This window comes from Hylobates moloch, unplaced genomic scaffold (assembly GCF_009828535.3).
Source record: "Hylobates moloch isolate HMO894 unplaced genomic scaffold, HMol_V3 SCAFFOLD_4, whole genome shotgun sequence".
Lineage (NCBI taxonomy): Eukaryota > Metazoa > Chordata > Mammalia > Primates > Hylobatidae > Hylobates > Hylobates moloch.
Genome location: NW_026652279.1, coordinates 52,526,182 through 52,543,533, shown reverse-complemented (window position 1 = coordinate 52,543,533; position 17,352 = coordinate 52,526,182). Strand labels below are relative to the sequence as shown.

General features: G+C 40.6%; 1 pseudogene; it reads left to right on the top strand.

Annotated features, from left to right (window-relative positions):
- Window positions 1-710: 710 nt before the first annotated feature.
- On the top strand, window positions 711-809 carry LOC116467663 (U6 spliceosomal RNA; annotated as a pseudogene).
- Window positions 810-17,352: the final 16,543 nt, after the last annotated feature.

The window sequence follows — 17,352 nt, the reverse complement described above, 5'->3', positions numbered from 1 at the left end:
AATGCAGGCACCCAGGTGAAGGTGCTTTCAACCCTGAAGCCCCAGAGGAGGTGTTAACAGCGCTCTTTTAGTTCCACCAGCCACAGTCCAACAACAGCTGTGTCTTAGCAGCTCATTTGGCCACTTGCCTCATTGTGGAGGATGGCTGCCCTCTGCTGGCGAGGGCGAAGGGCCAGTATGACAGCCTTTCTGAGTGCCCATACTCGGTGGGTCCCAAGCTCTTGTCCAGAGTCCAAGAAGCATAAGATCACATGGATTATTGAAGGATGGTGAAGGTGGAGAATTTTACTGAGCAATGAAAACAACTCTCAGCAGAGAGGGCAGCTGGATAGGGGATGAAAAGGGCAGGTCGTGGTTCCCAAAGTTAGATTGTCTCTTCCCTGAAGTTAGGCTGTCTTCGACTCTACCAACTGAGTCTGGGGTCTTTACAGGCAGAGGATAAGAAGTGCATGCTGATTGGTTTGTGAGTATGCAAAAATGGTTAAAGCAAAGACACCACTCAAAGATGGGCATGACAGTGTAGAAAACCAATTAGGAAAGGGTAGCTATACGTTAAATAGGTGAAGGGTGGGGATCAATCAGAGGAAAGCATGCCAAACAGGAAGTTCTCAATCCAGTCTGAGGATTTAACCTGTAGCTTGGCTTTCAGGCTTTAAATTGTCTTCGGCTTGGAGGTGGGGTTTCACTGGGGACCCTCCCCTTTCTGCCTAGGCATTTGGCTGCCTTCTGTCACTCTCAGAACAATACAGAGATTATCATGGCCCCTACACAAGGATGACATAGAGATTCATGAAACATTCCATTAAAAAAAGTAAAAATAAATAAAACAAGAAAAAAAATTTTAATTGACTATACTTATACATAATGATATGATGTATAGTGATCAGATCAGGGTAATTAGCATATCCCTCATCTCAAACAGTTATAATTTCCTTAAAACATCAATATATGTCTCACTGCCTATAGTAGTCAGTTTGGATAGATGGAGGTTCTATTTCAATGGATGAAATACACAGGCTTTTGGAAAATCCTGATAGGTGGAGAGGTTTTTTTTTATAATCTGAGTGGAGATTTCTTTTGATCTGAGAGGACAGCAAAGATCAGGTTAAAAGTCTGCATGAGAAGATATATCAATTATTTAAAAAGCAAAGATTGTAGTTGATAAGATGGTTTCTACAGAGAAATGCATTTCTCTCTAGAGAAGATTGTACAGCCTTATAATTGTTTCCATTCACATGGAACAACTCCAGCTGCTTTCAAAAATCAACAAATGATCAGCAGAAGGAAGATGGAAAGAAAACAACAGAATTTTTGCTCTGTCCAACTGATAAATACTGGATTGCCTATAAACTATGTTAAGCATAATTAAGCACAGAATTAACATCATTTGTAATGCAATGAAAAAAGGCAGCTGAGACAAATGCAAAAGACACCAATACATTGCTTTAATGATCTAAATCAACATTGCCAAGTTATATATTTACAAAAAAATATGAACAAAGGCTCAAACAATTAATTTTCCTTCTGGATGCATGTGCATAAGCTATGGCTAAAGGTTCAAAGAAATTTTCATCCCATTATTCATCAAGTTTGTTAAATCTTAACCTCTTCCATGAACCATGCCCATCAGTGTATCTAATTACCTAGAATGAATCAAAAAAACAGTTCTAACCTTATATTTCTTAGCTACAGCATCATAGGCAAGAGATGAATGTTTTTACTCAAACTTTCAGGCCTCTATTTATGATAGAAGTCAAAAAAGAGCACATTGTTTGATGTTTCCAATGTTTTAAGTATGGTGCAATCACTTGAAATATGTCATTCATTCACTCAACAAACATTTACTAAGACTATACTTTTGATAGGCAGGTTCCCTATTAAGTGTTAGAGATATGAGTTATAAATTTCTCACAGTCTAGTAGGAGTGACAGGCATACACAGATGCAATTTTAATACAATAAGAAATGCAGTGATAGCATAGAATTCTGATGTGGAGTGGGAAGTAGGTAGGGAGTGGTGGCAATTTGCACAGACAAAAGACACTTTACCTTGTGGGAGAAAGGAGTCAAGAATACTTTCTTAGAGGAGATGATGACTACATTGAGATCTCAAGGAGAAACAGGATCGATTTTCATAAAAATCTTCATTAGTAGGTAGCATAATTTTCTCCATTTTATAGGTGAGGAAATGGACATACTCTGACTCAGAGCTGCTGAGTGGCAGAACCAACATTTTGAACCCAAGCCTACCTGATCCCACTGTCGTACATTTCCCAATGTACTGTATTTTATCCTCTGGTAAGAGAAAAGTTGAAAGTGGAAGAAAATACTCTATATTTAGCTCTAAGTCATAAAATCTTTTTACCATTACTGATGTGACCTAGCAATTCCAGCACAACATTCCCTTCTTACAATTTTTCCCATGTTCAGCTAAGAAAATATAATTGCTGGCTTGTATTTCTACCATATACTCTTAGAAATTCTCAGGAAAAGCCAAGACATTATAGTTATTTCAGAGAGAAATAGGTATGAAAACCTAAAACTGTCAGTAAGAACAGAGGACATTCTATTAAAATCTTTGTAAAAAGTGGCCAGGTGCTGTGGCTCACCCCTGTAATCCCAGCACTTTGGGAAGACAAGATGGGAGGATCGCTTGAAGCCAGAAGTTCAAGACCAGCCTGAGCAACATGGTGAAACCCCCATCTCTACAAAAAATACAAAAATTAGCCAGGCTTGGTGGTGCATGCTTGTGGGCCCAGCTACTCAGGAGGCTGAAGTGGGAGAATCACCTGAGCCCAGGAAGTCAAGGCTGCAGTGAGCCATGATCATGCCACGGCACTCCAGCCTGGGTGACTGAGTGAAACCCTGTCTCAAAAAAAAAAAAGTTGTAGTAAGTGTCTGGAAAAATTTTTAATGAGAGGGGGGTGCGGCAGCCTGAAGATCTTCTGGAATAAGGAATTTATTTACCTCTTCACTATAGTGCAGAAAAGGAGTTTCTTGATCATTTGCCTACCTTCATGAAAGAATTAGGGCACAGTTTTATTTTGGACCTACTATAATACCAAACTGAAAAAGACTAAATAAGAAATTTAGAAAATTAGGAGCCATCCTGATTACCAATTGCCAGCAGTTCATGCTACTTCAGATTTAGCGATCCATGAAAGAAAACTAAGAGATTTCATTGACATTACCATTACCATTGATGCATATCCCAATGTGAGATTGGGAGTAATTTACAGATAAGTTCATTTAGCAGATATTTATTGGTGACCTACTATGTGCCCAGCAATGTTCTGCCCACTAAGAATTTAATGTTGAGCAAATTGTAGTACCTGCCCTTAGGAGACAATCAAGCAATTAGAATATAAATGCATAGAGTCCAGCCCACTCATTTTACCCATGTGGAAATAGATGTTAAGAACATTAGTTTGTCTAACTCTGTTTATTCATTGTTGGTGAAAGGAAAATTGATACATCCTTTTTTGGAAGACAATTTGGAAATGCATCTTAAATTTGAAAATGTTCTTAGTTTTTGACACAGCTATCCTAAACAGGAATTTATTTTGCAGATACACATGCAGAAGATCCAAAGATGTGTGTCTGGTAATATTCTTGCAGCATTACTCATATTATGGACATATTGGGAACAGTCTAAAAGTCTATCAATAAATGATTGACTGAATGACATATTGTACAGGAATTTACAAGATGAAGTCAATTTGACATAATGTAAACATGGGAAGACATTCAAGACCAATTGATACATGGAACAAAAGGTATAAAACGGCTTGGATAATATGGTTCTTTCTTAGTTTAAAAAAGAGAAACACACTACAAATACATGTTTGGAAAAATAAATACTGTGGAAATTAATACCAAATTATAAGCAATGGTTAATAAAGTAGCTACAGGTAATTTTCATTTTTATGTAGTATATCTCTATAATATTGTATTGGACGTTTTTCTTTAAAATGAGGTCTTGGTATATTGCCTGAGCTAGTCTTGAACTCCTGGGCTCAAGCAATCCTCTTGCCTCAGCCTCCCGAGTAGCCGGGATTACAGAAGCGTGCCACCATGACTAGCTATTTTTTCATTCTTTAAAAAAGGAGAATGTTCAACTAAGTTGATGTGATCTATAAACATTTTTTCTCTTAAAAAAAAAATTAGACTTTTTAACTTTCTAGGCTTTTATAGCTATGAAAGTACTTTAAAACTACAAAGCCTTAGGCAAATTATGGGATTATTTCTTTGTACTAATTGTCAATAACACATATATTGGAGCACTCTGGAAAAGAATATGCTTATGCAGAAAAGATTTTTAACTATTAAAAATAACATTAAAAATTAGAATAATAGCATTGCTTTATAGTTTCTTACAAGCATTCTTTAACTTTAGTTCAGGTCTCCTGAGTCCTAATCCAGTTCTCTTTTCATGCACTTTCTTGCCATTTGGGTTATCTGTTAAAAACTTTTGCCTGAAGGCAAAAATCTTCTAAGCAACCACTAATTCTCATTACAGAAAATGCACATTTCAGAGTGTTTCTATGAATGGAAAAGAAAGCTGATGATAATGCTAATAAGCACTTGTAGAAATATACTGTGGAAACTAAACTTCATGCCACAAGAATGTAAAACTAAGCAGTGACTTGACCTGTCCAAGTGGAGACCTCACAAATTATCTAGAAATAACAGTAACCAATGCACTTGGGAGACATTTTTGCAGAAAGTAATCATAATCTTAAAAAATAAAATATTTATATTTAGATGCAAGATGACAAAATGTGGAAGTGCTCCTCTCCATCAAACATAAAACGCTATCAAACTGAGATCAGAAGCTCCATGTGTAAGAATGAGGCACATGATGGGAGAACTGAAGTTTCTACAAGCCTGGACAAACTGCAGCCAGGCTCTAGCCTCCCTTGAAAGAGAGAAGTTGGCTGGAATTGCAAAATGAAGTGTCAAACCACCTAACAGATACTTTAATGCATGCTAAGTGCTTTACTTGAAAGTTCATAGGATTCGCAAACCAGAAGTTGAAGAATGCAATATTTAAGAAAATGTAACACTTACCAGTCTTCAGATTTGGCCACCTTTGTGTGCCACTGTGAAAAATAAAGATATCAATTCATTCAACTCAAACAAGATTTGAATTGCCCAAATGGGTGGCTGAGTATGAAAGAGGATGTTAAAATGGAAATCTCTTCTGAGGACAAAGCCAAAAGCCATCAGACAGCAGAGACAGTTGTGAAACCGGCCATCTCTACAACTCAGAATAAGCTCTGTGCAGATATTTCTATACCTCTCACTTACATAAAAGGAATAAACCGGTACTCTCACTTCAAGCCTAGTGAGAGGGCTCCTAGGAACCACTTGGAGAGCATATAATGTGTCCCTACAGTACAGGGGGGCCCTAGGGAATAATGCTGTCACCCAAGAAATCTGAGGGATGAGAGAAGCACTGTCTCGAGGAGAAGCCAAAAGAGGGAATATGACATTGGATAGCCTAAAATCTCAGAATTTCCAGAGCAAAGGGTCCAGGGGTGTTCCCTATGGACTTGATGTCGGTTGTGTGTACAAAAGCCAGTGTAGGATTGTCTTAGAATCTGTTAGTGAGGTCTCTCACGGGGCTAACAGACCTCAGCAAAGAGATACTAAGGGCTTCACCGGATTCCACGTTGGCTGGAGGAAGGAGGAATCCACCATCGAAGCACAGATGTATTTCCCTATTTTAAGGACTGAAGTTGAGAGAGCTTCAGTGACAGGGACTCTAAAGTACCCAAACAGAGTCAGCTGTATAATTAGACATTTGAATGTTTGCTGGAGGTTTTATCATATTAAGAAATGATTAATGTCTAAGTTTGATAAAGGTATTGTGGGTTTTAGGTAGATAGATGGTAGATAGATGGATGGATAAATAGATATTAAATATTGAAAAGGAATTCTTAAATTTTAGAGTTTTGCTGACCTATCTATAAATGAAATAGAAATTATATATATGAGATTTACTTCAAAAAAAATATGGGGGGTGGATGCAGTGGCTCATGCCTGTAATCCCAGCACTTTAGGAGGCCAAGGCGGGCAGATCACTGCTAAAATACAAAAATTAGTTGGGCATGGTGGCAATCACCTGTGATTTCAGATATTCAGGAGGCTGAGGCAGGAGAATCTCTTGAATCCAGGATGTGGAGGTTGCAGTGAGCTGAGATAGCACCATTGCACTCCAGCTTGGGTGACACAGCAAGACTCCCTCTCAAAACAATAAAATAAAATAAAATAAAATAAAATAATATGGGGCTGGAGCACAGGGCAAAGCTTCACAACATTGGATTTGGCAGTTTCTTTTCTTGCACAGGCAACAAAAGAAAAAATAGACAAACTGCACCTCATGAAATTTTTTTAAATTTGTGCATCAAAAGATACTACCAACAGAGTAAATAGACAACCCATAGGATGACAGAAGATATTTGCAACTCAGATGCCTGATAAGGTACTGATATCCAGCATATACAGAGAACCCCTAAAACTCAACAACAATAAAAAAACCAATCTAATTCAAAAATACACAAAGGACTTGAATAAGACATTTTTCCAAAGACATACAAATGCCTATCAATGTGCCCAATGAAGCTGGGCACAGTGGCTCATGCCTATAATCCCAGCACTTTGAGAGGCCGAGGTGGGTGGATCACTTGAGGTCAGGAATTCAAGACCAGCCTGGCCAACATAGTGAAACCCCATCTCTACTAAACATACAAAAATTAGATGGGCGTTTTGATGGGTGCCTGTGGTCCCAACTATTCAGGAGGCTGAGGTGGGAGAATCGATTAAACCCAAGAGGTGGAGGTTGCAGTGAGCTGCCCTCCAGCCTGGTGGCAACAGACTGAGTGAGACTGTCTAAAAAGATAAAAATAAAAAATTTTTAGAAAGCCAATGAGCACATTAAAAGATGCTTAGCATCACTAATCATTAGATAAATACAACTCAAAACTACAATAAAATGACACTTCATGTTCATTATGTTGACTACTTTCCAAAAGCAAAAAGTAGAAAATAAACGTTGGCTGGATGTGGAGAAAATGGAATACTTGTACACAGTTGGTGGTAATACTGATACAGACAGGAGGCAGGGAAATACTAGGTAGAAAAGGATGGGATCCCTGGTGAGGGCTCCACCCTCAAGCCTGGACCCTTGGCCCAAAGTGAGAACATGCATTCCTGTTTTCCCATATGAATGTTGTCTTTTGCAAAACCACCTTGGCCTGCCCCACCCCACATCCTGTACCCATAAAAATCCCAGGCCCCACCGGTGGAGTGGCAGAGCAACATGGCAGAGAAGTAGAGAAGAGAAGAAGCAGCTTGACATTGGTGAGAAGCAGCTTGATGGTGGGACCTCACAGAAAAGTTCGGCGGCAGACAGCTGAACTCCAGAGGAAGACCACCTTCCTGCTCCATCCACTTTCCAGCTCCCCATCCTGCTGAGAGCCACTTCCACTTCTCAGTAAAATTCTCTGCATTTACTATCTTCAATTTGTTCATGCGACCTGATTCGTCCTAGATACCAGATAAGGACCTGGGTGCAGGTGCAAGAGGCTGTCATACTGACTCTCCATCCTCCACTGAGTTGTCTAACATTTAAAGCCATCCACGGATGGCAAAACTAAGAGAACACACTGTAACTCATGCCTTCTGGGGCTCCAGGAGTCATGGGCAACTCCTAGATGCTGCCTCGGGCCCGCACAGAGTTCTGCTCCAGCTGGTTGCCCAGAGTGCTTGTCCTGGCCTCTGCGCTCACTCATCTGCACGCTCCCCTTCCCACAAGGGCTTGAGAGCTGTGGGCAGAGTAAACGAGCCAACCCTTTCATGAGTCCCATGAAAGGGTCAAGGGAACTATCCCATTTCAATATAAAATGGTACAGCAACTGTGGAAAACATGGTGGTTCTTGAAAAGATTTAAAATAAAATTACCATATGATGTGGCAATTCCACGTCTGGGTATATATGCAAAAGAATTGAAAGCAAGGTTTCACAGGAGTATTTGTACACCCGTGTTCATAGTAGCATTATTCAAAATATCTAAAATAATGGAACAACCAAAATGAATACTATGAGATGAATCAATAAGCAAAATGTGGTATGTACATACAGTGGAGTATTATTCAGCCTTAAAAAGGGAGGAAATTTTGACATGTGCTGTAACATAAATTAACCTTGACAACATTACACTAAATGAAATAAGCCAGTCACAAAAAGACAAATACTGTATAATTGCACTTACATTAGGTAGTCAGAGACAGAAAGTAGAATGGTGCTTGCCTTGGGCTTTAAAAGAATATGGGGATGGGTTTGGGGAGATTGAAAAAAATGAGATTGACCACTAATTGATAATGCTTGAAGCTGAATGAAAAGCACTTTGAGGCTCATAAAGCTATTCTACTTCTATATATGACTGAAATTGTCCAAATAAAATTTAGAAGAAAAACAAAGAGTAAGTTTTACATCTTTGCTAAAGATGCAAAGCAATGTATATAATGCCATTTTGTTGGTGTAAGAAAGAAAAGAGAATAAGAATCTATATTATTTGCCCAATTTTGAAAAGAACAAAAAGCAAGTGTTAGACAAATAATCCAAACTAAAAATGCTTACAAAAAAGGACGTGGAGGCCGGGCGTGGTGGCTCATGCCTATAATCCCAGCACTTTGGGAGGCCAAGGTGGGTGGATCACGAGGCCAGGAGATCGAGACCATCCTGGCTAACACGGTGAAACCCCATCTCTACTAAAAATACAAAAAAAAAAAAAAAAATTTAGCCAGGCATGGTGGCGGGCGTCTGTAGTCCCAGCTACTCCCGAGGCTGAGGCAGGAGAATGGCGTGAACCCGGGAGGCGGGGCTTGCAGTGAGCCAAGATCACGCCACTGCACTCCAGCCTGGGCGACAGAGCGAGACTCCGTCTGAAAAAAAAAAAAAAAAAAAAAAAAAAAAAAAAAGACGTTGAGATTGAGGTGAAGAAGATAAGGATGAAAATAAGACTTTTCTAAGGATACCTTTTACTATATTTCTGATTTTTTACATATGTAAAGATTTTATATATTCACAAGATCAATCACAGTTAAAAAGCACATCCTACAATTGAAAATAAAGTAAAGTGAATGCATCTAATTATGTCAAATTGGTGAACTAACCACAAAGAGAAATAATTATCTCAAGTCATTTTGAAAAAAAAAATAGGGGGGTGGGTGCTCTGACATTTCATCCCAAGGATATAGCCTAAAGATGAAATAAGGAAATAAACCTTCAACTTCACTTAATAGATTTGTTATTGGTAGGAATACTGGCATTGCAATTTTGAAACAATGTTCTATATATTGAAAGATAAAGCAAATAATAAAACATGTTCATGTAATTAGAAATTAAGCTTTACAATGTAAGAGAAAAGGGTATACAACTGTAAAATTAAGCAAGTTAAGGAAAAAAATCTGTATTAGTAAATTAGGATTGGAAATGTTGCCATGAGGTCATAATTTTTGTTTGTTTTGTTTTGTTTTGTTTTGAGACAGAGTCTCACTCTGTCACCCAGGCTAGAATGCAGTGGCGAGATCTCGGCTCACTGCAACCTCCGCCTCCCAGGTTCAAGCAATTCTCCTGCCTCAGCCTCCCGAGTAGCTGGGATTACAGGTGTGGACCATCATGCCCGGCTAATTTTTGCATTTTCAGTAGAGACAGGGTTTCACCATGTTGGCCAGGCTGGTCTCAAACTCCTGGCTTCAAGTGATCCACCTGCCTCGGCCTCCCAAAGTGCTGGGATTACAGACGTGAGCCACTGCGCCTGGCCAGGAGGTCATAATTAAAATACATATCCCTCTGTCTTGGAACATGGGGGTGAGGGGGTTGCTGAACTCTTGAGAAAAAGAAGACACACTGGTGGCTCAGGACATGATTCAATTTTTTTTTTCTTTTTTTTTTTTTTTTGAGACGGAATTTTGCTCTTGTTGCCCAGGCTGGAGTGCAGTGGCGCAATATCGGCTCACCGCAACCTCTGTCTCCCAGATTCAAGCGATTCTCCTGCCTCAGCCTCCCAAGTAGCTGGGATTACAGGCATGTGCCACCACGCCTGGCTAATTTTGTATTTTTAGTAGAGACGGGGTTTCTCCATGTTGGTCAGGCTGGTCTGGAACTCCCGACCCCAGGTGATCCGCCCACCTCGGCCTCCCAAAGTGCTGGGATTACAGGCGTGAGCCACCGTGCCCGGCCATGATTCAATTTTTTAGTGACAAAAAATAATCATGACACACACCCGGATAGAACAACAAAAAAAGGAAAATAAATGCTTCAGTGGTGGGGTCAACATGGCTGACTAGAAGCAGGGCAATCGGAGGCTCCCATCGAAAAGATCTGAAACACCATGCGGATTCTGCCGAGGCAACTGAGGTATCCAGGTTCTGTCATTCGGACTGACTAGGCAGCTGGCGTGACCCACAGAGAGGAAGGAAGAACAGTATGGTGCAGCGACTCACCAGAGAGCCACATGGGTCAGGGGAGCCCCTACCCGCAGCCAAGGGAGGCAATGGGTAAGCACCCTAGCCAGCCTGGGATACCATGTTTTTTCCAGAAAACTGCAACCACAGATGAGAAGATCCCATTAGGAGCCCAAGCCACCGGGGCCTTGAGTCTCAATGGAGGCATGCAGATTCTCAACAGCCTTGGGCTAAAATCGACCTAAGTAAGCCTGCTGAGTTCACAGTGGGAGGGGCAGTCATCACCACTGCTGCAGCTGCCTGCAGTCTAAGGCATCTGAGCTCCTTAGGGGAGGGGCAGCAGCCAACACTGCAGCTACAGGCCCTCCCTGCAGGAACTCCAACTCCATCCAGGGCCTCAGGGACAGAACTCTGATCTCCCTAGGCCTGTGCCCCTAAGGGGGAGGGGTGGCTGAAGTCTCCACAGACTTAGTCTTTCCTCCTGCTAGCTCTGAGGAATCCGGGCAGCCCAGACAAGCGGTTTCCCCCACCCCTGGCACAGTACACCCCCTCCACCAAGGGATAGCCAAAGTGCCTCGTTAAACAGGTCTTGCTTCCCATGCCACCCAACTGGGTGAGACCCCCCAACAGGGGCTGTCAGACATCCTATACAAGAGTGTTCCTACACTGGCATCAGGTCAGTGCCCCTTGAGGTCAGAGATCCCAGAGGAAGGAGCAGGCACCCATCTTTGCTGTTCTCCGGCAACCTCGAGTGACATCTCCGGGCGCAGAAGCGAATCAGATGAACAGGGCCCGAAGTGAACTGTCAGTAAACTGCAGCAGCCTCACAGAAGAGGGACCTGACTATTGAAAGGAAAACAAACAAACAAACTGAAAGCAACAAGAACAGCATCAACAAGAAAAACAGTCCCCACAAAAACCGCATCCAAGGGTCAGCAGTCTCAAAGATCGAAACTAGAAAAACTCATGAAGATGAAAAAGAATCAGTCAAAAAAACGCTGAAAACCCAAAAGGCCACAGTGCCTCTTCTCCTCCAAATGATCGCAACACCTCTCTAGCAAGAGCACAGAATTGGACAGAGGATGAGATGGACAAATTGACAGAAGTAGGCTTCAGAAGGTGAGTAAAACAAACTTTGCTGAGGTAAAGGAGTATGTTCTAACCCAATGCAAAGAAGCTAAGAACCTCGATAAAACCTTAGAGGAGCTGATAACTAGAATAACCAGTTTATAGAGGAACATAAATGACCTGATGGAGCTGAGAAACGTAGCACGAGAACTTTGTGAAGTATACACAAGCATCAATAGCTGAATCGATCAAGTGGAAGAAAGAATATCAGATATAGAAGACTATCATGCTGAGTAAGGCAGGCAGATAAGATTAGAGAAAAAAGAATGAAAAGAAATGAACAAAACCTCTGAGAAATAAGGGACGATGTAAAAAGACTGAACCTACGACTGATTGGAGTACCTGAAAGAGATGGGGAGAATGGAACCAAGTTGGAAAACACACTTCAAGATATTATGCAGGAGAAGTTCCCCAAGCTAGCAAGACAGGCCAACATTCAGGAAATACAGAGAACCCACTAAGATACTCCATGAGAAGATCAACCCCAAGACACAATCATCAGATTCTCCAAGGTCAAAATTAAGGAAAAAATGTTAAGGGCACAAAGAGAGAAAGGCCAGGTCACCTACAAAATGAAGCCCAAGAGACTAACAGCAGATCTCTTGGCAGAAACCCTACAAGTCAGAAGAGAGTGAGGGCCAATATTCAACATTCTTAAAGAAAAGAATTTTCAACCCAGAATTTCATATCTGCCCAAACTAAACTTCATAAGTGAAGGCAAAATAAAATCTTTTTCATATTCAGGCATGGTGGTGCATGCCTGTAATCCCAGCTACCCTGGAGGCTGAGGCAAGAGAACTGCTTGAACCCAGGAGACAGAAGTTGCAGTGAGCTGAGATCACACCATTGCATTCCAGCCTGGGCAACAAGAGCGAAACTCTGTCTCAAAAGAAAAAAAAAAATCATTTTCAGACAAGCAAATACTAAGGGAATTTGTCACCACCATTCCTGCCTCGCAAGAGCTCCTGAAGGAAGCAATAAATATGGAAAGGAAAAACTGATACTAGCCACTGCAAAACACACGAAAACATAAAGACCAATGACACTATGAAGAAACGGCATCAACTAGTGTGCAAAATAACCAGCTAGCATCATGATGACAGTATCAAATTCACACATAACAATATTAACCTTAAATGTAAATGGGCTAAATGCCCCAATTAAAAGATACAGACTGGCAAGTTGGATAGAGTTGAGACTTACCAGCATGCTGTATTCAAGAGACCCATCTCACATGCAAAAACACATATAGGCTCAAAATAAAGGAATGGAGGAAAATTTACCAAGCAAATGTAAAGCAGAAAAAAGCAGGGGTTGCAAACCTAGTCTCCGACAAAACAGACTTTAAACCAATAATGATCAAAAAAGACAAAGAAGGGCATTATATAATGGTAATGGGATCAATTCAACAAGAAGAACTAACTATCCTAAATATATATGCGCCCAATATAGGAGCACCCAGATTCATAAAACAAGTTTTTAGAGATCTACAAAGAGACTTCAACTCCCACACAATAATAGTAGGAGACTTTAACACCCCACTGTCAATATTAGACAGATCAATGAGACAGAAAATTAACAAGGATATTCAGGACTTGAACTCAGCTCTGGATCAAATGGACCTAATAGATATCTACAGAACTCTCCATCCCAAAACAACAGAATATACATTCTTCTCAGTGCCATGTGGCACTTACTCTAAAATTGACCACATAATTGGAAGTACAAGACTCCTCAGCAAATGCAAAAGAACTGAAATCATCACAGACAGTCTCTCAGACCACAATGCAATCAAATATGAACTCAGGATTAAGAAACTCATTCAAAACCACACAACTACATGGAAATTGAACAATCTGCTCCTGAATGACTCCTGGGTAAATAATGAAATTAAGGCAGAAATCAAGAAGTTCTTTGAAACCAATAAGAACAAAGAGACAATATATCAGAATCTCTGGGACACAGCTAAAGCAATGTTAAGAGGGAAATTTATAGCACTAAATACCCACATCAGAAAGCCTGAAAGATCTCAAGTCAACACCCTAGCATCACAATTAAAAGAACTTGAGGAGCAAGAGCAAAAAAAAAATCCAAAAACTAGGAGAAGACAAGAAATAACTAAGATCAGAGCAGAACTGAAGGAGATACAGACAAAAAAAAATCTTCCAAAAAAGTCAATGAATCCAGCAGCTGGATTTTTGAAAAAATTAATAAAAAAAGACCACTAGCTAGACTAATAAAGAAAAGAGAGAAGAATCAAATAGACCCAATAAGAAATGATAAAGGGCATGTCACCACTGACCCCACAGAAACACAAACTACCATCAGAGAATGCTGTAAACACCTCTACACAAATAGAAATAGAAACTAGAAAATCTAGAACAAATGGATACACTCCTGGACATGTACATCCTCCCAAAACTAAACCAGGAAGAAATTGAATTCCTGAATAGACCAATAATAAGTTCTGAAATTGAGGCAGTAATGAATAGCCTACCAACCAAAAAAGCCTAGGACCAGGTGGATTCACAGCCGAATTCTACCAGAGGTACAAAGAGGAGCTGGTACCATTCCTTCAGAAACTATTCCAAACAGATGAAAAGGTGAGACTCCTCTATAACTCACTTTATGAGGCCAGCATCATCCTGATACCAAAATCTGGCAGAACACAACAAAAAAAGAAAACTTCAGGCCAATATCCCTGATGAATGATCAATGCGAAAATCCTCAATAAAATACTGGCAAACCGAATCCAGCAGCACATCAGAAAGCTTATCCACCACGATCGAGTTAGCTTCATCCCTGGGATACAAAGCTGGTTCAACATACACAAATCAGTAAGCATAATCCATCACATAAACATAACCAATGACAAAAACCACATGATTGTCTCAATAGATGCAGAAAAGGCCTTTGATACAATTCAACATCCCTGACCAGGCACAGTGGCTCATGCCTGTAACCCCAGCACTTTGGGAGGCTGAGGCAGGTGGATCATGAGGTCAGGAGCTCAAGACCAGCCTGGCCAAGATGGTGAAACCCCTTGTTTAGTTTAGTGGAGAAACTACTAAAAATACAAAAATTAGCCAGGGACAGTGGCAGGTGCCTGTAATCCCAGCTACTCGGGAGGCTGGCGTCGCTTGAACTTGGGAGGCAGAGGCTGCAGTGAGCAGAGATCATGCCACTGCACTCTAGCCTGGGCAACAGAGCACGACTCCATCTCAAAAAAAAAAAAAATTCAACGTGACTTCATGTTAAAAATTCTCAATATCCTAGGTATTGATGGAACATATTTCAAAATAATAAGAGCTATTCATGACAAAGCCACAGCCAATATCATACTGAATGGGCAAAAGCTGGATGCATTCCCTTTGAAAACAAGCACAAAACAAGAATGTCCTCTCTCAACACTCCTATTCAACATAGTATTGGAAGTTCTGGCCAGGGCAATCAGGCAAGAGAAAGAAATAAAGGGTATTCAAATAAAAAGACAGGAAGTCAAATTGTCTCTGTTTGCAGATGACATGACTGTATATTTAGAAAACCCCATTGGCTCAGCCCAAAAACTCCTTAAGCTGATAAGCAACTTCAGCAAAATTTCAGGATACAAAACCAATGTGCAAAATTCACAAGCATTCCTATACACCAACAATAGACAAGCAAGCAGAGAGCCAAATCATAAATGAATTCCCATTCACAATTGCTACAAAGATAATAAAATACCTAGGAATACAACTAACAAGGAATGGAAGGACCTCTTCAAGGAGAACTACAAACCACTGCTCAAGGAAATAAGAGAGGACACAAACAAATGGAAAAAGATTCCATACTCATAGATAGGAGGAATCAATATTGTGAAAATGGCCATACTGCCCAAAGTAATCTATAGATTCAATGCTATTCCCATCAAACTACCATTGATATTCTTCACAGAATTAGAAAAAAACTACTTTAAAATTCATATGGAAACAAAAAAGAGCCCACATAGCCAAGACAATCCTAAGCAAAAAGAACAAAGCTGGCATCGCACTACCTGACTTCAAACCATAAGACAAGGCTACAGTAACCAAAACAGCATGGTACTGGTACAAAAACAGACACATAGACCAATGAAACAGAACAGAGACCTCAGAAATATGATCACACATCTAGAACCATCTGATCTTCGACAAACCTGACAAGAACAAGCAATGGGGAAAGGAGTCCCTATTTAATAAATGGTGCTGGGAACACTGGCTAGTCATATGCAGAAAACTGAAACTGGACCCCTTCCTTACACCTTATATAAAAATTAACTCAAGGTGGATTAAAGACTTACATGTAAAACCCAAAACCATAACAACCCTAGAAGAGAATCTAGGCAATACTGTTCAAGACATAGGCATGGTCATAGATTTTATGCTGAAATTGCCGAAAGCAGACCGAGTACAGTGGCTCAGGCCTGTAATCCCAGCACTTTAGGAGGCCGAGGTGGGTGGATCACGAGGTCAGGAGATCGAGACCGTCCTGGCTAACACAATGAAACCCCGTCTCTACTAAAAATACAAAAAATTAGCTGGGCGTGATGGCGGGTGCCTGTAGTCCCAGCTACTTCGGAGGCTGAGCCAGGAGAATGGCGTGAACCTGGGAGGCAGAGCTTGCGGTGAGCCCAGATCGCGCCACTGCACTCAAGCCTAAGGACAGAGCAAGACTCCGTCTCACAAAAAAAAAAAAAAAGAAATTGCCAAAAGCAATTGCAACACAAGCTAAAATTGATGAATGGGATCTAATTAAACTGAAGAGCTTCTGCACAGCAAAATAAACTATCATCAGAGTGAACAGGCAACAGAATGGGAGAAAATTTTTGCAATCTACCCATCTGACAAAAGCCTAATATCCAGAATTTACAAGGAACTTAAACAAAGTTTCAGAAAAAAAAAAAAATCAAAAAGTAGGCAAAGGATATGAACAGACACTTCTCAAAACAAGACATTTATGCAGCCAACAAACATATGAAAAAAGCTCAACATCACTAATCATTACAGAAATTCAAGTCAAAACCACAATGAGATACCATCTCACACCAGTCAGAATGGCGATTATTAAACAGCCAAGAAACAACAGATGCTCGTGAGGCTGCAGAAATAGTTACACTTTTACATTGTTGGTGGGAATGTAAATTAGTTCAACCACTGTGGAAGACAGTGTGACAATTTCTCAAGGATCTAGAACCAGAAATACCATTTGACCCAGCAATCCCATTACTGGATATATACCCAAAGAAATATAAATCACTCTATTATAAAGATACAGGCACACATGTTTACTGGAGCACTATTCACAATAGCAAAGACATGGAACCAACCCAAATGCCCATCAATGATAGACTGGATAAGGAAAATGTGGTACATATACACCGTGGAATACTATGCAGCCACAAAAAGGAATGAGATCATGTCCTTTGCAGAGATGTGGATGAAGCTGGAAGCCATCATCCTCAACAAACTAACACAGGAACAGAAAACCAAACACTGCAAGTTCTCACTCATAAGTGGGAGTTGAACAATGAGAACACATGGACACAGGGAGGGGAACAACACACACCAGGGCCTAACAGCGGTAGGAGGGGAGGGAGCACATCAGGACAAATCCTAATGCATGCAGAGCTTAAAACCTAGGTGATGGGTTGATAGGTGCAGCAAACCACCATGGCACACGTATACCTATGTAACAAACCTGCACGTTTTGCACATGTATCCCAGAACTTAAAGTAA